Source organism: Sinocyclocheilus rhinocerous, unplaced genomic scaffold (genome assembly GCF_001515625.1).
Source record: "Sinocyclocheilus rhinocerous isolate Xijiao unplaced genomic scaffold, SAMN03320098_v1.1 scaffold289, whole genome shotgun sequence".
In the NCBI taxonomy this organism is placed as follows: Eukaryota; Metazoa; Chordata; class Actinopteri; order Cypriniformes; family Cyprinidae; genus Sinocyclocheilus; species Sinocyclocheilus rhinocerous.
In genome coordinates, this window is record NW_015636845.1 from 1,344,449 (window position 1) to 1,364,357 (window position 19,909).

A 19,909-nucleotide genomic window follows, 5' to 3' on the forward strand; every position below is an offset into this window, starting at 1 on the left:
GAAACACTTCTTACGTTGAAAACAGCTGTGCTGCTTAATATTTTTGTGGACACTGGGATACATTTTTTTCCTTCCAGGATTCTTTAATGAACAGCATTTATTTGGAACAGAAATCTTTTGTAACAACGTAATCGTCTTTGCGGTCACTTTTGATTTAATGCATCTTAGCGGAATAAATTAAATGCATCCTTGCTGAATAAAATTATTCTTTTTTATTGAATTAAATTCATTTCGATATTTTGGTAACACTTTAGATTAGGGAACACATGTTCACTTTTAACTAAGAGTTTTCCCTCAATAAACTCCTAATTTTCTGCTTATTAATAGTTAGTAAGGTAGTGGTTAAGTTTAGGTATTAAGTCGGGTTAAGGGATCTAGAATATGGTCATGCAGCATAAGGCATTTATATGTGCCTAATAAGTACAACTAAACAGCCAATGTGCTAGTAATATGCATGCTAATAAGCTAGTTAATATTGAGAATTGGTCCTCAAATTAAAGTGTTACCGAATAGCCTATTTTTAGGGTTATTAAAACTAAACGATATTTATATTTTAGGGGGAAAAATTTATTCGTTTTTTTTTATGGTTACACCACCACTTTTTTCTGTGGGCACAATTATTGGTATTCATTGACCCATATACCTTGATACTGAATGAATGCCATATTATTTTACTATTTACTGTACCTTAAGGTACTTGATAGATAATTATTTGCAGGCAAGGTTCCCATTAATCAAATTTACCCCTAAATGTCCATCCTTTTACCATTCTAGGATCAACCAGACACAATTAGTCAATCCATTGTCTCTTTTTCATTAAAAACCGTCAGTAGTTCTCTGGCCTCATGCTGTCACTGTCCCACGGTCTAATCAGACTGCTTATAGAGGGCCGAATGTTGACAGCGAGCAGGGAAAAACCACTGGAATTCAGGTTAGGAATGAACTCCCTAATGGAGTCAAGTGACCATCAGCTGGTTAAAATATGTTTGATCAATACAGTCACAAGGTCTCAGGTATGCAGAGCTGGAGCCTTTACAGAAAGGGGCAAAGACAGCCTACAATGTCTGCGTGCTCCTGTCAGTAAAACGACTTTATTGTTAACCAGTACTATAATCTTGTACATAAACGGCCTTACACTCTCAGCATCCTTGCCAACAGGAAGTATTTAGCGCTATGTGAGTCACTCTCTTTTGTTTGTCTAGCTGAGGATGATTTAATTAGTCGACGACCCAATCAAAGTGCACCTTTGGCGGCTAACAAGCACCCACTTCTAATTAATAAGACTTGAATGGAGCGCTCTGACTGATGTAGCCTAATGCGTGCCAAACCACTAAGTGGATTCGGGAAATAATAGTCGCAAAACCAGGCTTACATTTTCATGATATCTAACAGCCTTAACACAATGCTCAGGTCAAAGAAAAAGGTTTATGGTGCCGTCTGTTATGAGAAAAATGCACGATGCAGGTCTGGTTAGGTTAAAAGGGTGTGATGAGCACCTTTAAAACGCACTGGAGCCGTGGACCCCGTCTGCCTCCCTGCCTGCCGTCCTGCCTCTAGGCTAATGGGAAAGAATGAGAAATATTTGCGAGAGTGCTAACGCCATGCTTAAAAATGCCCATCGGGAGATTAGCTCCCCCTCCCCGGTGCTGCCTGTCTGTGTGCTGTGAGCAAAAAGGAGGGCTGTTGTCGTCCTCCGGAGCTGCAGACACGTTGATTTGGGGTTGTCTAACCATTTGCTTCTTTGTCTCTGTCTTCCTCAGGCGCTGGGGACGGCTCAAGTGGACGAGCGCTGCCAGCGGCTTGTTAGGGTGCTCATGAGGTGCTCAGTAGTCAGTGTAGATCCTGTGTTGCAATCAGCAGCTACATCTGGCTACTGGGTCTCTGATGGCATTTTCTGCTTCCTGTTGGCACATTCCTTTCAGATTGTGTGGTGTTATCACAATGTGTGCCTCATCCTGTCAGAATAGGACTCGCTCTTTCATGGACGTTAAAGAAGGCTCGTCACAACAGCTTGTCTCTTCGACCAGAGCGATTTGGTGGTGTTTTTGCACTTTTAGCCTAGTTTATTGTGGGTTTTTCTTCTTTTTTTTGTCCTCAAAAAATTTGATCAAGGTGAGTGAACTGTCAAAGTGTAGCTTAATTTATCTTTTTTAAGTTTGGGTTGGTAATATTTTTAATGTTTTTTCAAAAGAAGTCTGTTTGTTATATGTTAATCAAGGCTGCATTTATATGATCAAAAAATACAGTAAAACAGTAATATGAATATATTAGTGAAATAATAATATTAATAATAATAAAACGTAATTCATTCCTGTGATGGAAAAGCTGAATTTTAGCAGCTATTACTCCAGTCTTCAGTGCCACATGATCCTTCAGAAATTATTGTAATATGCTGAATTGGTGCTCAAGAAACACTTCTTACGTTGAAAACAGCTGTGCTGCTTAATATTTTTGTGGACACTGGGATACATTTTTTTCCTTCCAGGATTCTTTAATGAACAGCATTTATTTGGAACAGAAATCTTTTGTAACAACGTAATCGTCTTTGCGGTCACTTTTGATTTAATGCATCTTAGCGGAATAAATTAAATGCATCCTTGCTGAATAAAATTATTCTTTTTTATTGAATTAAATTCATTTCGATATTTTGGTAACACTTTAGATTAGGGAACACATGTTCACTTTTAACTAAGAGTTTTCCCTCAATAAACTCCTAATTTTCTGCTTATTAATAGTTAGTAAGGTAGTGGTTAAGTTTAGGTATTAAGTCGGGTTAAGGGATCTAGAATATGGTCATGCAGCATAAGGCATTTATATGTGCCTAATAAGTACAACTAAACAGCCAATGTGCTAGTAATATGCATGCTAATAAGCTAGTTAATATTGAGAATTGGTCCTCAAATTAAAGTGTTACCGAATAGCCTATTTTTAGGGTTATTAAAACTAAACGATATTTATATTTTAGGGGGAAAAATTTATTCGTTTTTTTTTATGGTTACACCACCACTTTTTTCTGTGGGCACAATTATTGGTATTCATTGACCCATATACCTTGATACTGAATGAATGCCATATTATTTTACTATTTACTGTACCTTAAGGTACTTGATAGATAATTATTTGCAGGCAAGGTTCCCATTAATCAAATTTACCCCTAAATGTCCATCCTTTTACCATTCTAGGATCAACCAGACACAATTAGTCAATCCATTGTCTCTTTTTCATTAAAAACCGTCAGTAGTTCTCTGGCCTCATGCTGTCACTGTCCCACGGTCTAATCAGACTGCTTATAGAGGGCCGAATGTTGACAGCGAGCAGGGAAAAACCACTGGAATTCAGGTTAGGAATGAACTCCCTAATGGAGTCAAGTGACCATCAGCTGGTTAAAATATGTTTGATCAATACAGTCACAAGGTCTCAGGTATGCAGAGCTGGAGCCTTTACAGAAAGGGGCAAAGACAGCCTACAATGTCTGCGTGCTCCTGTCAGTAAAACGACTTTATTGTTAACCAGTACTATAATCTTGTACATAAACGGCCTTACACTCTCAGCATCCTTGCCAACAGGAAGTATTTAGCGCTATGTGAGTCACTCTCTTTTGTTTGTCTAGCTGAGGATGATTTAATTAGTCGACGACCCAATCAAAGTGCACCTTTGGCGGCTAACAAGCACCCACTTCTAATTAATAAGACTTGAATGGAGCGCTCTGACTGATGTAGCCTAATGCGTGCCAAACCACTAAGTGGATTCGGGAAATAATAGTCGCAAAACCAGGCTTACATTTTCATGATATCTAACAGCCTTAACACAATGCTCAGGTCAAAGAAAAAGGTTTATGGTGCCGTCTGTTATGAGAAAAATGCACGATGCAGGTCTGGTTAGGTTAAAAGGGTGTGATGAGCACCTTTAAAACGCACTGGAGCCGTGGACCCCGTCTGCCTCCCTGCCTGCCGTCCTGCCTCTAGGCTAATGGGAAAGAATGAGAAATATTTGCGAGAGTGCTAACGCCATGCTTAAAAATGCCCATCGGGAGATTAGCTCCCCCTCCCCGGTGCTGCCTGTCTGTGTGCTGTGAGCAAAAAGGAGGGCTGTTGTCGTCCTCCGGAGCTGCAGACACGTTGATTTGGGGTTGTCTAACCATTTGCTTCTTTGTCTCTGTCTTCCTCAGGCGCTGGGGACGGCTCAAGTGGACGAGCGCTGCCAGCGGCTTGTTAGGGTGCTCATGAGGTGCTCAGTAGTCAGTGTAGATCCTGTGTTGCAATCAGCAGCTACATCTGGCTACTGGGTCTCTGATGGCATTTTCTGCTTCCTGTTGGCACATTCCTTTCAGATTGTGTGGTGTTATCACAATGTGTGCCTCATCCTGTCAGAATAGGACTCGCTCTTTCATGGACGTTAAAGAAGGCTCGTCACAACAGCTTGTCTCTTCGACCAGAGCGATTTGGTGGTGTTTTTGCACTTTTAGCCTAGTTTATTGTGGGTTTTTCTTCTTTTTTTTGTCCTCAAAAAATTTGATCAAGGTGAGTGAACTGTCAAAGTGTAGCTAAAAGTCTCGGGAACCCATTTCAGACGTCTTTGAAAGAAAGGATTGAGACATTGTTTCTTGTTTGACTGCTGAAGATTCAGTTTAAGTGATTAGGTAACAAAGGACAAGGCGACATGTCACATTCTCTTTGTGATTTGCCTGTCACAAGGGGCTGTCGTTGTGCAAATGTTTTTGAGTTGTTGAAGGCTGACAAAAATGAGAGTTAAATGCGCAGACATGCTGAATCGCATTGGTTTCGGAGAGCGAAGGATGAATTCTTTTGTGCTGTCGTGAACCTGGCATACAATGTAGATTTCTGTGTGGTACAATCTACAGCTACATTGTCTGCTGGGTTTCAGGCCAGCAGAAAAACCCTGCTCTGCTCAGAAGTTGAAAAGGTGAGTCGTGGAGTCGTTATGCATGCTTGAAAAAGACTTATTCCTACTACGTGAATAAAATACAATAAAAGTACTGAAAGTATAAAAACTATGATGTGTCCAATTATTTATTTTCGTGTTTATTCTTACCGTGGGTTTAGCTTGATATTTGTAGAGCTGCACGGATTCTATCCAATGACAGACTGTCAAATTTCACCAGGGATTAAAAAGGCATCCAAGATATTTCAGCCGTACACCCAGAAGAGCTTCTTATCACTATTACCCATCTGCGTCTGAATACACCCACCCACAACACACACACAATGAAAGTTAGAAGAAAAATTCAGCATTCATGCAATATAAAATCACATTCTGAAATCTACCTATATTGCGTACCGTTATGTCTTTAGGGATTCGACGCATAGAAAAACTAATGAAGAACTGAGGAAAGCCTGAAGCCTCCAGAGAACTCGGTTCATTAAGTCCTCACACAATCTGACTACGATATTGACAGAAATGCCTTGCAGGAAAGCTGTAGCAAATCTCTCACAGTCCTCAATTTGTGTTGTGTCTTTTTGTAATGCATTCATACGGCAGCGAATGCCAGCATATTCTATATCACTGCATAATATAAAAGCAGTCCAGAGAATTTATGACACTGCAAGATAATGCAATTTTATAAAACAAAACACCTGTTATGCTCCAAAGAGCACTTGTGGTTTGCTATGATTAGGTTCTTGTGAGTTTTTAAGAGAACCACATTCCAAAAGTTCCTGACCATTTGAAATTCCTTTTGTAGTCCCTGGGTGTTTCCTGCAACAAGCAATTAGTTTGTTCACACTGGTGCAAATATGCACAATCGGAACATATTTGATGTTTAACGTAGTTATGACATTGATATTTAATCATTTAGTAAATGCTTCTGTCAAAACAACTTGAGAAACATTTTGTCATAGAAGAGCTTAGTATATTCACAATGTCAAATTTCCACAGTAAGCAAACATAAGGAGTGAGATTTTGGAGAGATGAGATTTCTACCAAGCATGACACATTCAATAAAATGTCCTGGCACTCGTCATTTTCGTACCTGTTTAGGTCACGGTGTTCAGGTGCAATCACACTTAGACTTTGAACGCCATTCACTTCCATCCATATGCATGTGAGTGGGAAAACGGAAACGCAAGCACATGTGAAGTTTTGCAAACTTGTACCAAAGTTCGAATTTGGTCAACTCTGACCTAGATATTTACATAAAGTTGGTTGACCAATAGCAGAGCTAAAAGTCACAGACTGACCTCTTGGGTCCAAATCTCAGAGCTGCATACTGTTTGCAAATTTCCAAGAAAATGGTACAAGTGTATTTTTTTTTAAAAAAGTGTAAAAATTATTTTTATTTTACATTTATTTAAAAACATTTAATTATTATATTTTAAAAGTGCAACATTGCTGTCGTGACATTCATCACGATGTAACGACACATGCTCAAAGCCTAGTGACTTTTAGGCATTACAAAAAAAATGAACAGAAATGAAAGTGGAGGGGGGTCTGAATGCAGCGGGCAATTACAGCAGACGGGCACAGGTGTTTCCAATGATGCCATTTCCCCTTGCGCTACTGTTTGTACAACAGGAATATGGAGGCAGGTGGTCACGAGCCTCTGTATGCGCTCTATACTGCGAGCCACTGCTTAGCCAGCAGATACTGGAATCACTTAAAACAAAACAAAAAACAGGAACAGGGAAAACACACTCTGGCTGCTCCAGGAACAGCCACTTCCCATCTGTCTGCTCACCCCAACAGACACAGCCGTCAATGTGACTGTATTCCCTTCGTGAAGCGCTAAATTCACACCCCTCAGATGAGGGACGAAACCGTTTCACAAGTGATTAAAATGTCTGACAACTGTTACATTTTAATTGAAATACAAAATATGAATAATGATAAAAGCTTGTTTTTGCTTAAACTTGTTTATGTTTTACATTGAATTCTTACTATTAACAGATCATTAACTACGAATTTGCCTCAATAAACTACTAATTTGCTACTTATTAATAGTTATGTAGTTGTTAAGTTTAGGTATTGGGTATAGAATTAGGGATGTAGAATATGGTTATGCAGAATATGTGCTTTATAAGTACTAATAAACCGCTAATATGCTAATAAGAAGAAACTAGTTAATAGTGAGAATTGGTCCCTATACTGTGTTATCTTTACATTTTCTGAATCAAACACATGACGCTGCATTGCTAACACCTGTTGCTCTACAGGAAGTCTCGTATCTGCAAACTAAATCACAAATCATAAATGGGCGCCACTTTCTTTTCAAACAAGAACATTTCTGTTCTTTGTGAGCTAAAACTGACGTTGCAGTTATCCAACTGTCTGCAGCAACAAGTTTTTTCGCACTAACATTTCCAGAGGGGAAAGTGTCCAGGGTGAAAGTATTCCAGTAATGTAAACCTCTGAATAGCGTGTAATGGAAGTAAATCGCTCCTTTGATATCTTGTGCCGCAAGAGCTGTGTGATGACATCAGCGGGGGTCCTCCGGGGCCATGGTTGGCCTTGTGTGGAATGCTAATTGATGCTCTGTCAGGGCTTCCCTTGGGTAACTGCGAGGACTGATAGAGGCAGATTAACGTCCACGCATTTATCTGACCATCGAGACGCCTTTACATGGCTTCTCTTGAATGGGTCAAAGGTGGAGGGTGCAGTGTGGGGAGAGAATATCTGCATTGTGAGCTGCGCTGTCGTCAACACCGCATGCAGTTTTCCACCTCTTGTTTTATTTTCTCTCACCATAAATCAGATACGAATGAAGTCATGGTCGCACAAAACACACACACACACACACACACCGTAGTGTAGTTGGTTTGAATGTGGTGTAATACTCCGATAACCTGCAAAGGTCATATAGCGACATTAATCTCAGTCAGCCCTGACCTCTTCACACCCCACACAAGAGTAGATCTATTCAAATATATTATAGATATTCTTTCTACCTCCCACAGTCCTTGTAGCGCATTATAATATTGGACTGTAATGCAATACAATATGGAAATGCTGCATATAAAACACTAGGCAAAGCAGGGGATCCCGAGCATGCACTTTACATGTCTTTTATATTGGGCTATTAGTTTGCGCGCTTGGATGTGTCTTTGCACAAGGCATTAAAAGGCACTGTGGAAATTTTCTTTGGCGCACAAATGCATTCGACAATAAAACCCCACATTAAAAGAGTGCTCGCAGGAGCATTGTATTTTCTCTTAATACCTGAGTGACTCATAGAGAATCTCTTAATATCAGCGCAGCTTACGTGGACCTCAGTGCCAAGGGCAGATTAGAAACTGACGAAAGTTTCTGCATTTCACTTAGCTGCATAGACTCCATTCCATCTGCTAGCTCGGGTACCATGGAGACGAGGCCTTGTCTCGACTGAAGATTTCTGGACGGAGATGCTTGGTGCGAAAACTGCCTCTCTCCAAATGCTCTGAAAGATGAGCCAATAATTATATAGGCAAATAAATCCTTTTTATTAAAAACTGTGTTAATAGTCCCAAAGGTTGTTGTTCAAAAGCAAACAAGCTCCCTTAAGACACCACTAAATGGTCTAAGAAAAACGATTAGTATTTTGCATAATGCACATTACATACATTTAATCAGTAATACTTTAAAATAAGGTTTCATTTTTTTAACAATAATTAATGCATTATCATGATAAAGTATCATGAACTAATAAAAGTATCATGAACTAATAAAAGACATTTTTATTAATCTAGGTTAATGCATTTTATACAACTTAAAATGTAAAAATGCATTATATGTACATATTACTGTATTTTTTTTAATATTATTAACATTATTAGTAGTAGTAGTCAGTATTTATTTATTTTCTCCAGGTGCTTTTGGTATGGTTAACAAACCATTAACTACGACTTTTTCCTCAATAAACTCCTAATTTGCTGCTTATTAATAGTAAGCTAGTTGTTAGGTTTAGGTATTGTGTAGAATTAGGGATGTAGAATATGGTAATGCAGAATATGTGCTTTATAAGTACTAATAAACAGCAAATATGTTAATGTGATAAGCAACTAGTTAATAGTGAGAATTGGTCCCTATACTAAAGTGTTACCTTTGGTATTTGTTTCTGTTGTTTAATAAAAGAAAATCAATAAAAATAAGAAAAAGGTATTATTATATGTAGAGCATTAACGTTGCCTAATTAATGCAGTGTTTTCATTGTTAGTTCATGATACCTAATGCATTAAAGGAAAAAGATATTTTGAAAAATGTCTGTTTTTTATACAATAAAAATGTCAGTTTTATTGTATGAACAAAAAGAGTTGAAATGCTTTTGTGGTGTGCAAAAGAAAACGAGTCAGGTTTGGAACTATAAGAGGGTGTATAAATGTACAGAACTGCATAATTGTAAGTCCATTTAATCAAGCTTCTGTCATCTGAATCAGATCATTTGCTATGAATGATAAAAGAGTCTCGTGGGAGCCAGAAGCTGCCTATCCAGTACCAAATCTCACCCTGATATGACTCATAGCTGCGCCTAACGCCTGTGCTATGGGTTTGGTGTGACCGTTTGGCATCTCTGGTGGCCCCCTGTGTGGGTGGGAATGCATTCTGTCTGCATTACTCAGTACTAAGTACCTGTGAAGCTTTAGCAACATGATACACTCCATCAACATGCTGCAAGTCTTGTCCTGCTGTAGGGGTTTATACGTTTATCCTGTAGGTAACGCTGGCTACCTCACGCAGAGTGTACAATACACACACACATGTGCTGGTCTCATGACCGCGGCAGACTGGGCGGGAAGACGGTGGAGGGTGGGAATGTGTTAAGTGTATACATAGAGACCACACCGAGTGCAAGTCACGTATGAAGGAGTTCAGGGTCATAACGGTATCTGTGTGACATAACGTGGACCAGGAGCCACCTCAACTAGCAGATAAAAGGAACATTTTGTTTGTTGCTTCCAAGGTTATTGCTATCGAAACTATCACAAAGACAAAAACTAACAGTGAAGTAATCTTCAATAGACATAAAAATATGAGATTGAAATATAAATGTGCACTACAAAATGAATAAAAACTCATTAGAAGTACAGGGGGAAAAATGACATTTAATTTAGTAATTAATCTCCTAAATTGAGTTCATCTGATCGAATCAATGACCTAAATAACCAATAAAATTATGTACCATAAAACTAACTAAAACTTAAAAACATAAAAAATGTAATAAAATAAAAAGTCGGTAACACTTTATAATATGTATACACTAATAAAGTACTTACAAATCATTTGCAAACTATTAAGTTTATAGTTAATTCATAACTGTAGTTAATACATTAATAGACTCTGTACAAATAGTGAGTTATTCATTCATTAGCACTGCAATTAACAATTATTATTGCATGTTATATAAAAGATAAAAGTATTGATGTATTAACTACAGTTTATAAACTATGAATTAACTAAACTAATAGTTTGTTAATTATTTGTAAGTACTTTATTAGTGTATACTTATTATAAAGGGTCAACAATTAGTCAAATATGCTTCATGATTTATTTTTTGTTTGTTTATTTGGTTGTGTTGGATATTAGTTAATGCATCACGATCATGAGCTAACAATAAACATTTTTTAAACAACATTTATTTACTTATTTATTGTAAATGTATACACTACAGTTCAAAAGTTTGGGGATGCATTTATTTATTATTCAAAATACAGTAAAACAACAATTAAAAAATATATATATTTTAAGAGATTTTAAAATGTAATTTATTCCTGTGGTGGCTGATTTGGATATCAAAAGCATTTATTATTTATTTCTATTATTATTTTGTAAACCATTATGCTGATTAATATTTTTTGTGGAAACCATGAAGCTTTTTTCAGAATTCTTTAATTATTCTATTTAATTAATTCTTTAAAAGAAACCATTTATTTAAAATAGAAATCTTTTGTAACATTTTAAATGTCCATACTCTCACTCAATTTACTTTATCTTTGCTGAATAAAAACATTAATTAAAAAAATTATACATTTAAACAAATAAAAACCACTTACAGACCCAAAATTTTGAACAGTAGTGTACATATACAGTATACACTATATTCATTCATAAAACACTATTAATTTGTTCATTTATAATTTGAAATGTCAAAAAATGTATATGAAAAAATTAACCTTAACTATATTAACCTTACTGTTAATTATTATTTCATTCAAGCCACTGATTTATCATTTACATTAGATGAAAGACGAACAATATGTCCCACCTGTAAAGTCAGAATCATAGCATTTTAATTAGATCAAAGCTGCAGAGTGATTCTTCAATGAGCATCCTGGTCCTTTCCACATGTAGACCAGCAGCCAAGGAAGAGGATCCCTCTAAGCCCAGATGCATGCGGCGGATGTGCTTCACTTCCTCTTTCCCTCCCTCCCTTCCTTCCTTCTATCTCTCTCTGTCATGATCCAAGGTGTGCACATTCCACACTGCATCCTGCCACTGGAACGAGAGGAGGTTAAACAGACAAAGAGACATGATCACTGCATGCATTAAAATATTTGGACTGCAGACAGTTCTGGGCATCCTTATCCTTTTTGTTGGCATAGTCGACTCCAATATGTTCATACATTCATTTTACATCCAATAGTGGAAGAGGTGCCCATGCGTGATGATGACGGCAATCATCTTTCTAGAGAACATTTTCGAAATGGATTACTAAAAATACAAATGTTTCCACAAGCAGTAATCCGTGACCCAGCAGGTTAGGGGTGATGGAAGTGAATATGTACAGACAGGACTAGCTGCTAGACATCTGAGAAGAGGTCAACAGTCAAGGGTTAATTGTCTTTTAATATAGCAACTGTGACATCACTGCCTTGCTATGCTGAGGCTAAACATGGTGTATCAGTTGATTGTGAACTAAACAATAAAAAGCATACAGTTTGATAGTTGACATCCTTTTGTCATTGAGATTTTTTATGCATATATTATATTATTCTTATATTGTTACTTTTTATGTTTACAAAAGATGCTTATATATAGCATTTGCATGCTATTTTCTATATGGATATGCAGTGCCTGCATGTAATAGTCAAATTTCATTTGTGCAAAAATGGGTGTTTGCAACATCTACATAGTGTGTGAATGTTTACATTAATATAGATTTTTGGACAACTCATTAAAAATGCAGTGATGAGGGTATTAACTGATTTCATTTTCATTGAAATATCAGATATTTCATAGAACTTTTTATTTATTTTTTCCCATATTTGCCTTAAGTGTTTCCCCAAAATGCATTCCTGAGATTCCCTACAAAACAGCAATATCTTACTAAACTAAAATCACACTTATAGACGGTCACTGCACAATTTCAGAAAATGTGTATTTACAAGAAACTATATATTATAGTTAAAAAAAAAAAGAAAGGAAGATAAAAAGGTGATGTCAGCCATTTTTAAAAACCAATAAGAGGAAGTTGCAAGTTCCTTATTAAAGGGTTAGTTCATTCAAAAATGAAAATTCTATCATCATTTCTTAACCCTCAAATGTTGTTTTTCTGTATAACATTAAATGGTGAATTTGTATAATCATTTGTATAATCACATTTTCTTGTTTCTATATCAACAGTTCATGACCATGTTTGTCAAGCTCTAAAAATGAAGAAACCCCCCCCCTCAAAAGTCATCCATATGACCACTTGCATTTCTTATATTTTTCTTTTTTTTAAATCTAGCCTTGCTTTTCAAATCACATATGGCACCATGCAGGCATCAGGTTTGATGACTAATAATCATGTCATCGTAAAGTCAAATTTGACTAACAAGAGTCATCGTGGATGTCTTGTCTTTGACATCATGTTACATTTGACCCTGATGTAGCAGGATACAAACTATGTCATTGCGATGTTCTTTCATCAGATCCACTGCTCTTAAAGGAACAGTGCAACCAAATCTACATTTACTGACTCTCATGTTGTTCCAACACAGTATGCTTTTAATTTTGAATAACGTACAACAAAAACAACTCGTGCTGATTTGGGCAATAAAAGTCTAAATACAGTAAACAAGAAAATTTGCATTTTTGTGGGAACTATTTCTTTAAATTACTGCCATTTTTGTTCCACGGATCCACAGCAGCAGACTAAGAGTGACACTATGAAATATGGTAATGTCTGGCTGTCAACTGTGCACTGCTGTTGCTCATTACTGTATCTGACCACATGACCCTGGTACGATCCCTGATGCCCTACAGAGTGGGACATTAGCTTACAAAGTCTGGCTGTCCAGCACAAGATCTGGCGAGGCAGCACAACTCAGCAGTCAGGAAGCATCTGACCCCAGCCAGTGGCATGTGACACGTGTTAGATTTTCATTCATACCCTGAGCCCTGTAGAAAGGAAGCTGTTGTGCAATATGAGGAGGAGGGGAGAGAAGCCATCATTGATGGATGAAAAAGAGGAAGAAGGCATGACAGAAATGAACACCACATGACAGGAGGCCACCGTACAGGGATTACAAGTTTCTCTCTCTCTCTCTCTCTCTCTCTCTCTGAAAGTCTTTTTACCATCTATAGAGTTCATCTGGTAAGTCTTTCCTTGTTGGTGCACTCGCTTATCTAATCATACTTAAAAGCAGCTGATGGCAAACTTAACTAAGACAGTTCACAAAAAAAGAGATGGTTCATCCAAAAATAAAATTCTGTCATCGTTTACTCACCCTCATACTCCAAACCTGTATGATTTGATATGACCCGTATGACAAGATATTCAACACAGTGTACTTTTCCATACAATGAATCACTTTTTCCACATTCATTGTATTAAAAACAGCAGTATGAACATTGTGATAAATATCGTTTTTTGTGTTTCACAGCAATGTTGGGGAGTAACTAGTTACATGTAACAGACAAAATAACAAGGTGTCCTTGTTACAGTGTAATTATACATTTAAGTACTGAGTAATATTAATTAACTACATGTACTTACTATATGGCTAGGGTTAGGATTAGGGTTTGGCTTAGGGTTACTTGCATGTAATTATGCATAATTTATTGTTATTACAATAGTAAGTACATGTAACATGTGTAACAAGGACACCTTAAAATAAAGTGTAAACCAAAATAAATGTAATGTAATCTGTTACAGTTACTGAGAAAAAAATGTGTTATTAAATCAGTTATTTAGGAAAATGTTAATGATTACAAAGGGGGTTACATCTGAATTTTCACATACGTACATATTTGATTGATTTCTTTCCCAAATTGCATTGACTGCTCTAAAATATGAGACCAGGGGCGTCGTAAGGGGGGGAAGGTTAGGACGATTCTAAGGGCCCGGCGATGGAGGGGGGCCTCCCAAGGGGGAAATGCGATTTCTACCGAGGGGAACACAATCGCGATTTCTACTGAGGGGGACCCCCCTGGAACGCAATTTACCGAGAGCATCGTGGAACTCGATCTGTACAGAGGGGGAACCTCAGAACGATCTCAAAGTAAAAAGAGGTGCTAAAGTCTGATTTTGTGTTGGCTGTGCTTTAAAATTAAATTATTATAATCTTAATTCAATTGATAAAGAATTTTGAAAGTCTGATGGTAATCAGTGTTGAGTACTACTGTAAGGTTAACCCTGTAAAAGTAATCACATGCAATCGGTTACATTACATAGTTACACTACTTGTTACAATTTAAATAGGGTAACTTGTAATCTGTATAAACTATTACATTTCCAAAGAAACCTTCCAACACTGTTTCAGTCAGGTGGGTTCAGAACATCATGAGGGCAAGTACATGACAGAATTTTCAGTATCTTTTTAGATTAGAGAGAATACATATTCACTATATTCACCTCAATAAACTCCTAATTTGCTGCTTACTGATTGTAAATAAGGCAGTTGTTGTAGTAGTTTGGATTAGGTATTGGGTAAAATTACAGAATAGAATCCAGAATGCATTATTAAGTGCTTTATAAGAACTAATAAACAGCCAATATGCTAGTTAATAGTGAATAGTGTTCCCTAATTTAAAGTGTTACAGAATTTTCATTTTTGGATGAACTATCCCTTTAATGGCTGCTCCAGTGACAGCTCTACAAAAGCTGAATCTGTGATTTCGAGCTTCTCACTCTCCTTTATTTGAAGATCCTCTACAACTCGGCACACAGCAAGATTTTGAGTGTGTCCTTTTGTTTCGAGTAGCTTAAGAGTAAGACTGTTGCCTAGCGACTACCCTGCATTACAGCATTACAACACATACTTGAGGGTAAGTATGTGCGTGTTTTTTGTGTGTGAATCAGCCGAGAGCCTGTTTTCCAGTGCAGAGGATATCCTAAGGGTTAATCTCGAGAGAAAACATCTTCCCCCTCAACCCATTTATGGATGCCAGGCTCTGGGACAGTAAAACACATCCCAAAGGGAAGCCATCCATCCATCCATCTATCTATTACACACAACCACCAAGTCTGGGGTCAGCAAGATTCGATTGTTTTTTAAATAAGTCTCTTATGCTCACTAAGGTTGTATTTATTTACAGGAATATTTTGAATTTTATTGTTAATGTTGTCATGTTTTTGTTACATTTTTATAATATAATTTATTCCTGTGATGGCAAAGCCATTACTTCAGACTTCACATGATACTTAAGAAATTATTTTAATATGTTGATTTGGTGCTCAAGAAACATTTCTTATTATTATCAATGTTGAAGACTGTTGTGCTGCCTAATATTTTTTGTGGAAACCATGACACATTTTTTTAGGATTTTTTGATGAATAGAAAGTTCAAAAAAATATAGAAATGTCTTTACTGTCATTTTTGAAAAAAATGATGCATCCTTCCTGAATAAAAGTTCATTTAAAAAAAATCTTACACACTTCAAACTTGGTAGAATGGTATAGTGTATATATACAATTATAACAAAATTAATAAAATATAAATTCCAAGCTATTTCCTCACTTTCTCACCAATGAGATTTCTTATGCTTCTTGTCACAAAGTTCTGGTTTAAGTGCAAGACTTTGGGCTCTAAAGAGTTAAATGCAATGCTAAAACATTGAAACACGAGAGCTGATGAGGAAGAGGAAAGCGAGAGAGGGCATGGGGGAAATTTAAGGGAACCAGGGTGAACAGTCAGAGAACGGTCTTTCTCCGTTTCTCTCATCTCAACACAGACTTTCAGATGCTGAACTCCACAGAAGTGACAGCTCTGTTCCTCAGCAGCCATTAACAGCATCGCTGGACTTACACTGCAACGGCTGCTATACGCCACCCGGCACAATGTGACCACAAAAGGGATTGGTGTCACTTTCTTGGCGCTCAAACTACTTTGAAGACCCCATTTCATTGGCAAAGCTGAATCAGCCTTGAAAAATGCAACACGGCTGAGTCATACTTCCTCCTGGATATGACAGCGCTTCCTCCACAAACTGATCTGTCCTCCCTCCCCTCCCCACATTTTAAAAAACGTTAAAGGGACGGAACATGGAAGAAGTGAGAAGGCAATGAGTCCACTCTGGTCTCAAACGTAATAAACCTACATGGAAATATAAGACAGGCAAGCTCAAAATAAATGACTCAGAATGCATGTGATATATATGGCCTTGATTTAAATCTGTTTATATATTATACAGCATTTTTTTTCTTTTCTCTCTCTTTTTTTTTTTAAAGGAAATCAATAATTTTATTCAACAAGGGTGTATGATTCTGATCAAAAGTAACAGTAAAGACATTTGCATTACCAAAAATTCAAATTTTCTAGTTCTATTTTTTATTTCTTTTGAGCTTTCTGTTCATCAAAGAATCCTGAAAAAAATGTATCACAGTTTCCACAAAAATACAGTATTAAGCAGCACAGGTGTTTTCAACAATGACAATAAGAAATACTTCTTGAGATTTCTGAAGGATCTGAAGACTGGAGTAATGGCTGCTAAAAAAATTAGCTTTGCCATTACAGGAACAGATTATATTATATAATTCACATATATATATAAAATAGAAAACAGCTGTTTTAAATTGCAATAATATTTCACAATATTACTGTTTTTATTGTATTTTTGATCAAAGAAATGCTGCCTTGGTGAGCATAAGACATTTTGCTCAAAACATACATAAATCTTACCAACTTTTAAACAGTAGCATATAATATACACATTTTATAAGGAGTAATTTATTAGCTTTGATTTTGTATTTTATTGATTTTTTAAAAATAATTTCTACATTTACTACTACTATTATTATTATTATTTTACAATTATACATTTATATTCAAATATATTAGATTTATTTATATATCATAAATACATATATCATATTAAAATAACAATAAATAGCACTTCTGTCCATATGTGATACCCAGTGCAAGGGAAATTCCAGAGACTGATGAAAGACCTGTTGCACTTCTGCAAATACAGCATCAAGCATGGCTGCTGAACTATGCATAATCATTTAGGTGATTTGAGTAATTGCTTAAATGTAATATAAAACAAAGAGGGGAAAGTTTTGCTCACACGAGTAAACAAACACAGTCCCCATACGCCTAAAAAACACACACCCTGGTCAAATGGTACGTCATTTCTACAGGTGTCACTTGTTAGAAGCAGGATCTTTCCTCACTGCTTTGTTGACACATAACAGCACAGCCATAAAAGACAACGACAAACGTCAGATGAGTGACGCCGACATTGGGGATCAACCTCTGCCGGATTGTCCCAATGATGTCATTACTTGCTGCCTCAAACACGGACTGATTACTTAATAAATGATGTAGATAGAAAACATTTAGTTTTCCATTGACACAAGCACACAGGGTCACAGGTGCCGGGACCATCATGAACTCCACTAACTAAAGTCATAAAAGAAACCTAAAGCTTTCGTTTTCCTTGAACTCTATTCAGGGGGTATTCTAGACTGAGTGGAAAAGACGTGACTCATAGAGGGAGCAAATGGTAGGAAGAGAGCGGACAAATATGAGCTCTGCACTCTACTTCACTGAAGACAGATCCGCCAGGGCTGGACGAAAGCGTGTGGACCGGATCGAGAGTGGTTGAGACCACACTGGAACCCACAGAGACCCTGAAGGTGTTCTGTCAGCATGCCAACATTGCTATGCTGATTCATTCACCATGCACCGCAACCCAAACCCTCCTAGCCCCAGCATTTAACTCGTGGCGGCAGCCGTCACCCTACAGATCCGATTCCTCACAGCTGACACATCAACCCAGACAAACATAACAGATCTCAAAACTGTTCCTAAACATCTACTTATACTTACGGTATGAATATGAGTTGAAATTGCACAATTGACACAAAATGCTTCTTTTCTCCAGCAGTGGTTTACTAAGTTATAAAAAATGTTCCAAAAGGGCTTTCACAGAGAATGCCATAGATGAACCATTTTGGGTTTCTCAAAGAACTTTTCAGAGAACAGTTGTCAAAAGAACTATTTTTTTCTAAGTCTGAAGGACATTCTAATAATCTAAAGAACCTTATTGCACTATAATGTGGAATGGAAATGTTCCATGGATTTTTAAGGTTACATTTACATTTACATTTAGCAGACGCTTTTATCCAAAGCGACTTACAAATGAGGACAATGGAAGCAATCAAAATAGCAATGATATACAAGTGCTATAAGTAGTCTCAGTTAGCTTAACGCAGTACACGTAGCAAGGGTTTTTTAAATAATATAATAAATAAAAAGAAAACAGATAGAATGGAAAAAGAATAGAGCAAGCTAGTGTTAGAGGTCTTTTTGCTTTTGTTAATTGTATAATAAAGGAAAAGAAAACAGATAGAATACAAAAAGATTAGAAAGCAAGTGTTAGTTTTTTTTTTTTTAAATAAAGGTTCTTCATGGAACCTTTTTTTATAAGAGTGTGGTTAGTTCTCATATCCTTATTAAATTTGAATATCTTTGTGAATTATGTCCTTCAAATTAAAATTACACAATGTTATCATATTTTACTACAGCTGTTTGGTAAAAAAAAATTACATTTTAAACATAAGATTGAACTGTGTTCTCAGTACAAGGGAGTTTTTCTAAATGTCAGGTTGAGAAAGTTGTCACACGTTTTAAGTGTTATATTTGTACAGTTTATCAATTGCAGTAATAGGCTATTTGTTGGGCAAAATAATTGTCTGATATTTTTACATGTTATATTTCTGTTTCATCTTAAAAAACAAACAAACAAATAACTAATGAACTGTTTAAATATATGCTTTTATTCACTTTCAAAAATTAACATACCGTGAGATGTTTTCAGTGCATCGAGCAAAATGAGTGAAAACTAACTCTGGTTTCCCTTTATTATTCTCCGAACACGAGTGCTACAAAAGTATTGAACTCTCGATTTTACCAGAGAGTCAATGTACTAAGAACAGTAAGTAGCTGTCATAAACAAATCTCCATCATTTACAGCACTTTAAGTGTGAGCTGCTTGAAAATATTCCTTCTCGTTAAACTTGACCATCCGCACAAACTTCCTGTCGGTTTACTCATGGATTATTAATGACACATTGAAGAAATTATAAATAAATACATTAAAAAATATATAGTTTATATAATTTTAAATGTTATTATATCATTGTTTCATGTAAAACAAAAACATGATATTTAATGTACTAAAGTACTCCGCATCATTCTTATTTTGATCCAAACAATTAAATTGCAATATCATTGCGATGAATAAGCATCCAAATTTCCTCAAAACCAATTCGCATGTTGCTAGTTGTTTGTACAGCTGTCTAAATTCAGTGTGAGTTGTAAACACCGCCATCGTGTGGCTTTTATGTCGACAAACCACAATGTGCTCTTTACAGTGTCTGAAAGGCGAATAGCCTACTGAAATGAAATACCTTTTAACTTATTCTTCTTTTACTTCTCCAGAGAATTCTGCCTTTAATCCAGTACAAACCGTTTAATGACATCCATTCAAAGTTTTTTCCCCCGTTCAAATACGGAAGCCGCGTTGTGTTGATTGACAAAAACCCAGTGAAAAG

General features: G+C 36.5%; 1 long non-coding RNA gene across 1 annotated transcript; it reads left to right on the forward strand.

The window, feature by feature from the left end:
• The first annotated feature begins 1,902 nt into the window (after positions 1-1,902).
• Positions 1,903-5,011, forward strand: LOC107748153 (uncharacterized). Its single transcript, XR_001640887.1, has 2 exons — positions 1,903-2,112; positions 4,521-5,011. It is a non-coding gene; the product is annotated as an uncharacterized LOC107748153 (long non-coding RNA).
• The last annotated feature ends 14,898 nt before the right edge of the window (positions 5,012-19,909 follow it).